Source organism: Saccostrea cucullata, unplaced genomic scaffold (assembly GCF_032062105.1).
Source record: "Saccostrea cucullata isolate Sc308-1 unplaced genomic scaffold, CSIRO_AGI_Scuc_v1 ctg4406, whole genome shotgun sequence".
NCBI classification, from domain to species: domain Eukaryota; kingdom Metazoa; phylum Mollusca; class Bivalvia; order Ostreida; family Ostreidae; genus Saccostrea; species Saccostrea cuccullata.
In genome coordinates, this window is record NW_026934840.1 from 27,001 (window position 1) to 40,285 (window position 13,285).

The 13,285-nt window shown below is 31.6% G+C and overlaps 1 long non-coding RNA gene across 2 annotated transcripts; it reads left to right on the top strand.

Moving 5' to 3' along the window:
* The first annotated feature begins 10,977 nt into the window (after nt 1-10,977).
* On the top strand, nt 10,978-13,023 carry LOC134241437 (uncharacterized). Of its 2 annotated transcripts, none has more exons than XR_009986664.1 (4): nt 10,978-11,001; nt 11,385-11,514; nt 12,087-12,152; nt 12,576-13,023. It is a non-coding gene; the product is annotated as an uncharacterized LOC134241437 (long non-coding RNA). The 2 variants fall into 2 exon arrangements; XR_009986665.1 differs by lacking the exon at nt 10,978-11,001 and adding an exon at nt 11,116-11,167 and having other exon boundaries at nt 11,419-11,514.
* The last annotated feature ends 262 nt before the right edge of the window (nt 13,024-13,285 follow it).

The following is a 13,285-nucleotide window of genomic DNA, read 5'->3' on the forward strand; positions in this document are numbered from 1 at the left end:
ACCTCAATCAAAACGTCTGAAACTTTTTGTGTCCCCTCAATAGAAACGTGATACTTTTTTGTCCCTCCATTAAAAAGGCCGATAATTTTTGTGTCTCCTCCTTAAAAACGTTTATAATTACTTTTTTGGCTTGTCAAGCATTTGTGGTAGGTATTAGTGCCCCCAGCTGAAAATATATGACTGTTCCCCGAAACCGAACCCGCTTCCTGCTGACCTCTATTGTTCATTGAATGGCTGTTCAATAAAATGAGTTGGCGTATAATTCTTATTTAAAAAATAAACTATATTCGATTCATAAATGAATTTTTAAAATAGAAAGTTTTATTTCATTGAAGGATAAAAAGACCAAAAAAAAAATGTCCGGAAATGTGAGCGTTATACTCTTTAAGAATCATTGAATTTAGAAAATAGTTGGAAATGGTACATCACAGATTTGGCTGATTTTTTAGCATGTAATGAAGAAACGCTGTACACAGATCATTTTGGCGTAATGAAGAAACACTATACACTATTATTTTGGGGGTTAATTTTTAGCTCTACTTGTCAAAGACCAAAAGAGCTTATGCGATAGCAGCGTGTCCGTCGTCCGTCCGTCTGTCCGTAAACAATTTTCAAAATTTTCAAAATTCCACTTACAGCTTTTGTCTAATTTTAATATAATTTGACACAAAAGTACACTACACTAATTGTTAGATACATAATTCTGTATGCTAGCATCAGCTTTTGATTTCGATGAAAAGTGATGACTTGGTTACTTAAAATAGAAAATTCTGTGAAATGCATTCAAAATGCTACTCCTCCTACAGTTTTCTGATTCCAATATAACGTGGCACACAACTAGTGTACACTAGGATACATACTTCTCAACATCGATGAATAGCGTTGCCGTGATTACTAAAATAGAAATTTCTCTGTGAAATTCTTTACGAATGCTACAGTGACATAAATTCTTTTACAGTTTTGGTCTTATTTCAATATAACTTGACACACAAGTTGTCTATACTGAGAGACATAAATCCATGTATCGGTTTTCGATTTTCGATCGATGAACGGTGCCGCCCTGGTTACTTAAAGTAAAAACTTGTGTGAAATACGTTTAAATGGCACTCCCAATACAGTTTTAGTCTTATTATAATATATATTGGGTATGCAAGTAGACTACAGTGAGATACATAATTGTCTTTTTTTATTTTGATGTATGATGCTGCCTTGATACAATCTAACAAAAATTGGAAATTCGGTAAACTTTTATTAAGAGCTACACCCACATCTGTAGTCTTTATGCAATCTTGCCACAAAAAGAGGCAAGGAACATTTTTTAGCGCTAAGCACGCATGCGCAAGTGCTTACTTATGGTGTCTTCAGATTCCATGATAATCTGCATGATATTTTTATCAACGACCTCTACCGGCCATATATACGGTTGCGTTCAGTACCATAGTTGTTTGTAAACTTATGCGTAGTTTAATGCTACATACTCAATCGTTTTGAAAACACAGCTCGTCTACCTGTAAATTGGTAATTCTATTATGAATTATCATATGCATTTCATTTATAACTATATAAGCATGCCAAAATTGAATGTGTGAGATTTTACATTTAGATAAAGAATACCCCTTCATTTAGTATACCGACCAGTAAATACTGCATGTCGAGTGATGCAAAGTGTAATCCAAGCAGGATTGCAGGATTTTTAACTTAGCATAAATATTTATCATACAAATACTTAACGTGGCTGCTAAGTTAGCAAATCTGTTGTTTGAAATTCGTATCTGCGCTTAAATTTCATCTTCCACTAAGATCTTGAACGCGCCCCTCACGCGCCCTCTATGAATAGGCCTAATAATATAATTATGTAAACAAATGGAGTTTTATAATGCCTTTGCATGGGCTCGTATTGTTGACCTAAATTATCTCCGTTGTGTAATATATATGGTTCTTTTAAAATATTTTTTAAAAATAAATACTGTATATTATGTTCGATTTCAAAATGACGAACTCATTTCAAGGAGTTATACAGCGCTAAGCTTACGAAATACAGCGCCATGAGCAAGTTTTGTAACTCTACCAAGTCGTCTAAAAATATACAACTGGAAATCCCCGACCCTCTGTCGGCTACTTTAATGTAGGAGTTATCATAATAGGTGTTAATTAGTATGTAGTCGATATTAATTTTCGTATGTACGGAAATCCTGTGTTTGTGGATTATGGCGGATCTTATCTCTGAACAATATGATGCATATCAATAAGTACTGAGTTTGAGATGCAATTTATTAAGGAGAATTGTCAATGTATAGATGTACAAGAAATAAGTTTGTTTCTCCTGATGTATGCAGATGATATGGTGATTATGTCTGAAAGTCCAGAGGGTTTACAACAATTGTTGAATTCATTATGTAATTATACTACTGTGTGGAATCTTAAAGTTAATATTCAGAAGACAAAAATACTTATTTTCAGAAATGGTGGTAAGATTAGAGAGAATGAGAAATGGATTAATGGTAACGATATAGTTGAAATTGTTAACGAGTTTAATTATCTTGGAATGTTATTTAATTACAATGGAAAATTTTTGAAAACTCAAAAACATGCCGCAAAGCAAGGTAGAAAAGCTTCATTTGCTATATCTAATTCATTAAAAGCACATGCATTCAATGTTGAAACGCAGTTATCGGTATTTGATACTTACGTAAGTAGTGTACTTTTATATGCATCAGAGGTATGGGGATGGCATAAAGCTACTGATATCGAAAAAATCCACTTTAACTTTTGTAAAAGAGTCTTAGGAGTGGGTCAGAAAACAGTGTTAATAATTTCATATATTGTGAATTAGGAAGATATCCATTAGCAGTAAAAATGAAATTAAAAATTTTTAAATATTGGCTCAAGTTAAGAGGGACTGATAATAGTATAATTAGGGCCTGTTATAAAGATATGGTTTTACGTAACGATAAGTGGATTATGTGTATTAAAGAAGAGTTGGAGAGACTAGGTTTGAGCTATTTATGGGAATCTAACATTGTTGATAATTGTACATATAAAATAATTGAACAAAGGATGACTGATATTTATAGACAAAATATTTTTTCATTTCTAACTTCATCTTCAAAAGGACAATTGTACCAATATGTTGTGAATGATTTTGTCTTACAAAGATATTTAACAAAACCTATTGATGATAGATATAGGAGAATGCTTACAAAGATTATATTATCAAACCACCAATTAAAAAATGAAACTGGTAGATATAATAATACACTTAGATCTCAAAGAATTTGCACACTTTGCGCCTGTAATGATATTGAAGATGAATTTCATTTCATAGTAAAATGTCCATTTTATGAAAATTTGAGAAGTATGTACATTAAGAAATATTATTATGTCAAACCAAGTGTTTTTAAAGTTGTATGTTTAATGAGTAGCGAAAATGTTAAAGAATTGTCTAATTTGGGGAAATTTTTATATAAAGCTACTGCTCTACGAAAGTCAAATTTGTAACTACAATTGATATCTATATCCTTTGTGTATTTTTGTATATATAATATTTATTCTGTTCTCTTTATTGTGTTTATATGTTGTACATGTAAATCTGATGAGCCTTTGGCTTAAAGAATAAAGAAAGAAAAAAAAATAAGTACTGGCAAACACCGGCCAATTATGTCACCAATCTTATTTTAACAGTGTAATTCGAAAAAGTTAATACAAGCACCGTAAAAAAATTTAATGCGCACGTGTATTTAAAAGTTTCAATGAGTTTCTGAAAATCAAATTGGAATCAAATCTATTGGTAGTACATGTATGATTCCATTAAAATAAATGTTTAACTAGGTTTCATATATAGTCTTTATCAGTATTAAAATATTTTGATGCAGATAATTCCTTTAGACTGAACGCTTGGGTGTTGTGGCTATTTCATTTTTGTCAGCATGTTTTAAATAGTGAAGAAAAAAAAACTGAAGCATTTTAAAGTAATTCCGCCAAAATGAGTCAAAGGAAAATACTCAGGAACTTTTAATATGATATATTTTTCTTTAAGTAGAAGAGTATACTAGTATTTAATTAAACATTTTTATTTTAAAAAGAAATATTGACAAATCAGCTTCAAATATTACACGAGAAAAATAATGGTCAAACGTTTTTTAATTTTTGGTCCAAGTAAATTATAATTCATGTGCGTGAGAGTCAGATATGAGGGATAAGAATGGTTTTTCATCAAAAAGACAAAAAATACAATATCCTTATACCCAAAATTGATATTATAGCAATTTAATGAAAAAAGAACTTAAGTCTTCGGGGATTTTTGTTACATTTTGATATCAAGATTCTGAACAAATAGGTATTGGTATCACAATTAATAAGAAATGAAAAAAAAATTGTTGTGTAATTCAACTGTAGCATATTCAATACAAAATTTAACAGTTCGATTTCTTTTCTTCATTTGTATACCCAGTAACTTTTAATGAGTGCGTGTTTATATTACAAGTTCCCATGGTTTTGTAAAACCGTTTATATAAAAAATACTTATTGTAACTCAATAAATATCTATGACTAAATAAAAACAGTTCAAACAAAATTTTAAGGCATTTTAAAAATCTTTTATTCATAATCCTAATTATATGTTATCATTAGGAATGTTTCAAATAGAACAAATAAGAAAATAATATCTCATTTCTCCTTGTGTACTTTCAAACACAACCGCCAACAGATAATAACAAAGAGAGGCAAGGTCGCCGACAGTCAATTTTGAATTTTAGTAAGTACGAATAATATTCTTGAGAGTAGAATGATTTATTGTTCAAAATTTCACTAGAAGGTTTTGTGTTCTCCACTTTACATTCAAGATAAGGATATCAGGAACATCTTAGGTATCCAAAATTTGTCCAAAAAAAACCCAGCTTTACAGCTAATGTAGAGCTATATAAATAATCTGAAATGAGATGAGTCAGAAGAAAAAATGGCACTGTATCATTTATATAAATTTAATTTTATCGCAGAAACCTGAACCCACAATGCAACACAAGTAATCTTGTTGTCCGGCAGGTATTTGTGTTACTGCCCTATTGTGCGACACACAAAGAAAGGTTATAAAAGTGACTCACTTGCTTTAAAAAAAATTGCACAGAGGTAGTAAATTAGATTCTCTTTGTTAATTCTTTTTTTGCATATTTAAAAACGTTGTTATAGTAATACAACTTACATTCGATGTTATTTAATGTAACAGTGGAGACAATCAAGAGCTGGGTTTATTTCAATTAAACAACTGAGTTCGCCGCCCCCACCCCCTGCTCTTTACAGCTGCACCGTCAAAATATTACAAGTACTTATTCCAATGCAATAAGGAATTTAGATTCTGATGAATTTCAAATTCAAGCCATGCTTAGCGCTTCCCAGTATTTTCAGTACTTTGATTTCATTTATTGCTGTTATAACGTTTCAAATCCTTATTGCTACTTTTTTCTTCCCTAGTTAAAAGTATTAATTTTTAGAATTACAGTCTCGACAGAGATTTCTGGTTATTGCGGTTGATGTAAATCTATGGACTAAATTTCTACTATATATCTCAAGACACCATCTAAGAGGTTATTGAAAAAAATGGAATAATGATTACAAGAAATATTTTAGACCAAAAGGCAAAATGTCCCATTTTATTATCAATTAACACAATGGCACAACAAAGATGTGTTTATATTGAATATTTAAAGAGCTTGTTTAAAATCTAAAGGTGCGTTGATTACATGTACGCGTGTAAAGCTAACTCTCAAAGACATTATTTATACTTCCTTGTCTGTATTAGGAAACGATCTCTGTGTAAATATTTAAGAATTTGGTAATTCAAAACTGAAAAACGTATTTAAGTGCCTGTCAATGTTCTGTTCTTCAGGTTTATATATAGATTTATATTTTACATCGTGCGTAATCGACATTTTTTTCATAGAAATAAAAGCACTGTCTGCTGAAGATTCGCGAAGTAAGGAGTTGATCCTTACGTCGCGTGTTCGAGTCTCACTGTGGGAATTGAAGATTTGTCCTTCAGATGAGACAGTATAAACCAAGGTCCTGTGCCTCAGTTGGTGCTGGCTCGAAAAGACCTCTTTCTGCACAATAACCGTAAGTGCCGAGTATTGGGCAAAATTTGCAGCTCTTAACCGGCAAATGGTGGTGTTACCATATCAATGAAAAATTAAAAAATATATCAAAGAGACGTTGAACAGTAATGTATTTAAACAAACTCAACAAGAGAAACACGATGTATTTTTGAAACACTTATGCCCCCGTATGGCTGCTTATGGCGAGTAGGAATTCTCTAAAATGCTTGTCAAACCCGAAGGTCAAGGTCAAAGGTGTTGGACCAAAAAAGAAAGGCTTATTACAACGCATACACCTGTGAAATAAAAAGGCACTGGTTCTAACTGTTTAAAAGTTATGACCAATGTTTTTTTTCAAAAGTGAGGCAAACTCTTAGGTCAAGGTCAAATGGTCAAATATATTCATATAAGCTGAAGGTCATGTAACAATAAATAAACGGTTGAGTATTGAAAGTTTTTGCTACAACTGATGAACGTTATGGATGTTAAGGTAAGGATTTTTTTTTGGGGGGGGGGACCAAACTCTAATGTCAAGGTCAAATTTGTTCGTTGCCAAATAAAGGTCATATCACAACTACTAGACCTGAGGAATATTAAAGCCATAGCCCCGTCCACTTAGTAGTTATGGTCTACATTAAAGTTGATGACAAACGGACAGTGAGACAGTCAGAACAAAATCCATATACCCCCGGAATCTTTCCCTTTTAAAAAAGATCATATTAATATGGAAGCATCTTCAGGTAGTGGTTTGTTCGAATCATGACCCCTGGGGGTAGGGTAGGGCCACAATGGCTGATCATAGTTTTACATAGAAGTATATATATATATATATATATATATATATATATATATATATATATATATATATATATATATATATATATATATATTATTCTTCTTTTCAAGAATAGCAAATCTATAGGTCACATTTATATGAAAGCATCCTCAGATTCAAGTTTGTTCAAATCATGACCCTTGGGGGTAGGGCAGTGCCACAACATGGAATCCAAGTTTTACATAGAAACATGTAGAAAAAATCTTCTTTCCAAGAAAGGAAAGCCATAATTAGTCATATTTATGTGGAAATATTCTCAGGTAGTGTAGATTCGAGTTTGTTTAAATGATGACCCCTAAATGTAGGGCGGGGCCACAATGTAAGTTCAAATGTAAAGGGCAATCAAGCCATAGGTAGTCAAAGAAGTATGCAGACATCCTTAGTTAGTGTAGATTCAAGTTTGTTCAAATCATACCCTCCTCCCTTTATGGATTGTTTGGGACCACTATTGGGTCTAAACTTTTCAATTATAAACTGATGTATGCTTTTTCCTGGTCACATTGCTCAGGTGAGCGATGTGGACCATGGGCCTCTTGTTTAAAATTTCCTATATAAGTAGGCCCAGGGATCATGAAACATCTTAAGCTTAAGTCAAAATCTTTATATCAAACTTTAATGTTGAGGAGGTGAAGCAGATCAAAATTAAAATATATTTCAATTAATACACATTTTACATGCGCTTGAAAACTTGACTTAAGTCCAAGTTTGTTTCATGATCCTGAGGGCAAATTCCACAACGCGTCAAAATATGACTTCCAAATTAAAGCAAGCTATCAATGAACCTGAGTAATTCTCTATCAAGATATATGTGTATTCTTCTATAAACAGTGCAGCGTTTTAAATGCCATTTGAATTCTTCCTGGCGCAGTCTTTTAAAACAGGATCAATGCATATAACCTCATATTTTCTTCTAAAGAACAGTGGCGGTATGAACAATTTTGTCGTTTATTTCTGCCTCTTTTCGTGCCAATTTTGTGGAATAACGGCATTTGGTAAGTTAGACGTAACTATGGTTTTGAGTGATTTTACGCCATCAAAAATACATTGAAAATGAAAATAGCAAACAGCTGCAGGAATATATTATATTCAAATATATTTATTTGCCAATGTCTTTCCTGATATAACAATACTTATTGAATTGATATTCAATTTTCAATGACATGCAGTTGGTCACATGATCAGACTTTGTCATTTGGAAAGTTCCGATTGTGACGTGAACTAAGATCGTAGGTACGTTATGTTGCATTTCCAGAGTACAGTACAAAGTCTAAATAGTGCATTTTTTTGTAACACGAATGAAAGTAAAATAAAAACATCTCTTTTTTTAGGGTTTCATTATGTTATGGCATTACGTCGGCACTTGATCAAATTTACTCTAACGCCTTTCGGGCTATTTAGAATTTGATTGAATTTGTAATGTTTTAAGTTTTAAGTGCCAACTAGTACTTTTCTCTTCCTATTAAAAGTACAAACCAGTAGAGCTACAGACTCGACAGAGACTTCTGGTTGCTTCTTTCCTAGGACATGATTTATGAAACAGCCCTCGTAAAGCAATAAAAATAAAACAAAATTTATACAAATAAATATCTGTAGACTAGTAATCACTAAAAAAAAACAGAACTGTGTCGAACAACTAAATTAATTAGGTTTTTTTTGAAGGTCATGTTAACGCAGCCTCAATCGCAACTTCTCGGGCCTTTCCGACTAGCGGAAAAACAACCTCGAATGTATCCATGACATCACCCCATCTCACAAACTTTGCAAGAAGGATATGAAGATAACGATCAGTATTCAATCTCAAAGTTCATGATACAATGCAAAATAAGAGCAGAACAAACACGGACCTTCGGAGGTGGGATCAGGTGTATAATGTTGGTATACATCTCATCTATGGAGTATGGAGTGAAACTTAATTGAATGTAAAGATATAACTTAAAATATACTATAAAACGGACTTTTAACTCCTTCTATTCTATATTTTAATACACAGGAAATGTAAAAAAAAATAATAATAATATCCGGTGATGTTAATACTTTCGAGGCTTTTTTCCGACCCCTGACAGAAAGACCCGAGATGATGTGATTGATCGCAGCCTTAGACGAAGAAAAGCGGGAGAGGGAACAAGACTGACCTTGCTTACATTCGCAATGCAGATTAACTCTGAGCCTGATATTGGACCGTGGTTACTTACCCTTAAACTAAATGTTTCCGTTATTGATATTCAAAAATATTTCTTCATACGATTTTTTTATTTCAAATAAATTATATATCAGTAAAGACCTTATTTTTCTTAATATCATTTCTTAATATCATTCATTATGTTTTTAATTGTTTGTGTTACGTATTCGTTCATTGTCTGAAATTCTTATTGTAATGTACATTTAGATTCATGTACAAAATTCTAACCTCTTAGCTTAGCCTTATCTCTGTATTCATACATGTAACAAGTTTAAACGTGTACTTTAAGGAGAAAATGTTCTTACAGAAACATTTATTTGAATAAATTTACGTTTTCTTTATGACCGTAAAATTTTCATTTTCTCTGGTCCTTGGTAGTAAGTGATCATTGAACAAATCTGTGTTTTAAAGATCTGTTTGTTAGTATGTTGTTTAACGTCCCTTTCGATAATTTTTCACTCATATGGAGGCGCCACCACTTGACGGTGGAGAGCTGCGAATTCTGTCGTACAGTTGGCACTCAGGGCCACTGAGCAGTAAGAGATCTTTTCCGTGCCGGAAATCGGTTTACATGTACATAGGCAATTTAGCCACATATGATCCTCATATGCATTGCCTTTCATATGAGGATCATATGTGGCTCAATCATATGAGAATCATATGTATATACAATCATATGAGAATCATATGTGGCTAATCATATGTTTACACATATGTATATCATATGATCGTACTTACATATGATTCTCATATGAAAGAATCATATGTATATTTTGACAGTTGTCATATGAGAATCATATGAAACCATATTCACTAATTTGCCCTTGTTATACTCAGGTAAAAATCATATGAATATTTGGACAGTGATCATATGAGAATCATATGAAACAGTGATCATATGAGAATCATATGAAACAGTGTTCACTAATTTGCCCTTTGGTATATGCAAGTAAAATTGCAATTTCAATAATATTTATCAAAAGTAATTTATATTCACGTGTACATTAATTCAAAAGAATTTGTTTGTTTGAATTACTTATGTAAAGTTCTACTGTGTTCAACACCCCCCCCCCCTTTTCCCTTAAAAAAAAAGTTCTCAATTTTTTTCTGTAGTAATGCATTTCACAGATAAAATTGATAAAGTTATATTAATTTGCTTTTTATTTCAAATATTTTGGGTTTGGTTTATTACCGTCTTCCTTGGAAGACGGTACTGTATAGTTGAAGTTTTTTACAGTCTTCGGACTATGCACTTCCTCTCTTTTGTGATTGGTAGAAAATGCATGAGGAGAAAATTTGCAATTATTTCATTGGTTGAAATGCTGTTCAAGGCAAGGGAGATAACTTTCTGATGATCTAATTTTCGTACGACTTAACAATTTTGCAAGATTTTCAATCTTAAAAAAAAGACAAAACGAACGCAGTAATTAATTCCTAATAACATGATTTTTTGTATAGCAATAAATAAAAAGATCTCTTTAATTTCATTATAAATAAAATTTGATTTTAATTGCTTGCAGGCTTTACAGTTTGTTATTATTCTTTTCCCCTTTCTTGTTTGAAGAAGGGAATGGAATCAGCCGAGGTTTGCCGAAAGCTCTCGGCCAGTTTACGGAGATGACCGAGCGACAACCGTGGTAGGGCTAATGCCAGTAAAAAGCTAATGTAGAAATACAAAATCAAGAAATTCATAAGAATTATACGGCCTGATAGGTGTAGATCAGTTTACTGTTTAAGATTGTTGCTAAAGACGGTAAGCTTTTTAAAAAAGCTCTACTTGTTACTTGAGTAAAATCAAAATCATTCCGTTTTTTTTCCGGACCGGTTTTGACTTTTATCGGATGAAAGTGTACGTCATGTTTGACGTCACTGCTCTGCAGAAGTGCTGGGTGTTGGAAAAAGTAAGCTATCTCCTAACACTTTTTTTATAAAGTATTATTCATATTGTTTAGATATCCTTTCATTATTTACGGTTACAGGTTCGTATGAACTTATTTTTATAATACTATCATCACTTGTAATTGTTAAATTAATGCATTTCGCAAACCTACATAATGTTAGTGATCTGTAAGTATATTTTGGATAAATTTGTTTCTCATTGGATGTAAACATTACAAATTACATGTTAGGCTAAAGGCATCTTTTTGTTTTGACTTTTGTTACGTACTGATTTGAAAGTGAAAGTAGAAACTCTGTATAGCAGTTGGCGTTTTGTATGTTGAGATTGTTTATCAAGTCGATTCTTTCATCAACTTAATGACAAATGTTTGTTTTTATGGCTTAGATGCATTCAACTTGAGTTCAGTGTCACAGTGCAGCTTTTTTATGAAGTCCACGAAGCCCAAAGCTGATAAGACTGGCGATTGATTCTAAAGCTGATTCTGACAGACGATTGCATCATCACAATATCGAAGGTAAAAATATTGCAATAAAAAATGAAAGTATACATCTGTAATGACTCCTTTATGACAAAATATTTCTTGATAATTTCTTTTTGTTCCTTCATAATTCTACATTGTTTGCACGGCTTCATAAAAAAAAATTCAACTCAATAATATAGAAGTTTTATTCTACATTATGAAACAATTTTAATTGTAAATGCACTTTTAAAATATGGAAAGTATGAATAGAATTTTCTTGCTTTAAAAGCTATGAAACTATACAATTACTTCAGGGGGTAAATTGAATTTTTGAATTTCAGCAAAAAATTAATAATAACAGTGGCAACTTTCAAGGTACAAATACATGTGCATGTGCGTGTGACTATGTGTTGAAAGTACATCAGATGGCTAATCCATTGAATATTAACATCTATGTATTCATTGACATTTATAATTTTTTTTTCCAACACTAGAGAACCTAGTTTCAGGTGAATTGTAAGATATTTAGGACAATTGAGAACCTACAAACTTGTACTCTCTCTTTTTGTAGTTTAAGTTTCAGTTATGCTTAGAAAATATCTACTGTGTGAATATTTGTTTTACAGGTTCAATATACAGTCAGCCTCTCATAAGAAAAAATCCAAAGATCCAAGGCTTGCTTCAAAGTTAAGGTAACTACACACTGTTTAATAGACTTTGTTATATTCTTCCCAACAAAGTCTGGGATATCCTGGAATCACAAAGTTTGTTTTTTTCTGCCTACTTGTGTCATAATCTTCTTAATTTTTGGCAATTTGAATTAATATAAAAGATACTATTTGAACATTCCAAATTCAAATGTCAAAATAAAAAAAAATTGCTTTTTTAATGATTTTAATATGAAGCATATCAGTGTAATTGTCTTGCAAATAACATCATAAGATTCCACAAAACACCTTGCATAACATATATAAAATAGTTTTATCTCATATCATATCTGTGTCGTTGAATTGGGAATACATTTGTTTGCTGATGATAAGTTACTTTAATATAACTTGTAGAATTGATTTTGTAATTTAAGAATCATTTTAATTTTATTTTTGAAATTTTTGTAGAGACCATTCTGTGCCACAAAGAAATTGTTTAGGAAGGGGAGAACTGGTGGAATTGCATTTTTGGTACAGTTCAAAGGGATTCTCAAAATGGTCAGATCAGAGGGAGGACAACTGAAAATATTGAAAGATACAGAAGGAAAAAGAACAAGGAAATATATGGAATAATTATGAAATGGGGAGGATATACACAATTTTGTCTGAATTTGTCCTGTAAAGATTTTCCATTCTTATATGTATGCTGGAATATCAAATAACTTGATTTTTTATAAATTTACAATAGAGAATACATGACAAATGTTATTGCTGATATTTCAATTTTGCTGTGGACACTTTCATGTCATATGGTATTTTATACAAGTTCATGACCTAATAATGTTATTCATTTGTACATGTACACACATTTAACTACACATTAATCATTTTGCTGAAATCTTATAATTTGTACTCATTTTAGAATATGTTAAATACATGTATCGACAAATGCTACTGACTTGTTTGTATATTTTCTTGTTTAGAAAGTACACTGTGAAAAATAAGTTATTTCTCTTGATGAAAATAATTTTATCAAAAAAGTTGAGTAAGCATATGTAACCAATGAAGACATATCATTGTAATGTAATGAATTTTCATCTAAAGCAGAAATATCTGATTTTTAAATGTGTACAAGAATGTGAAAAATATTGAAAGAGAACACACATAGGTGTTTCATA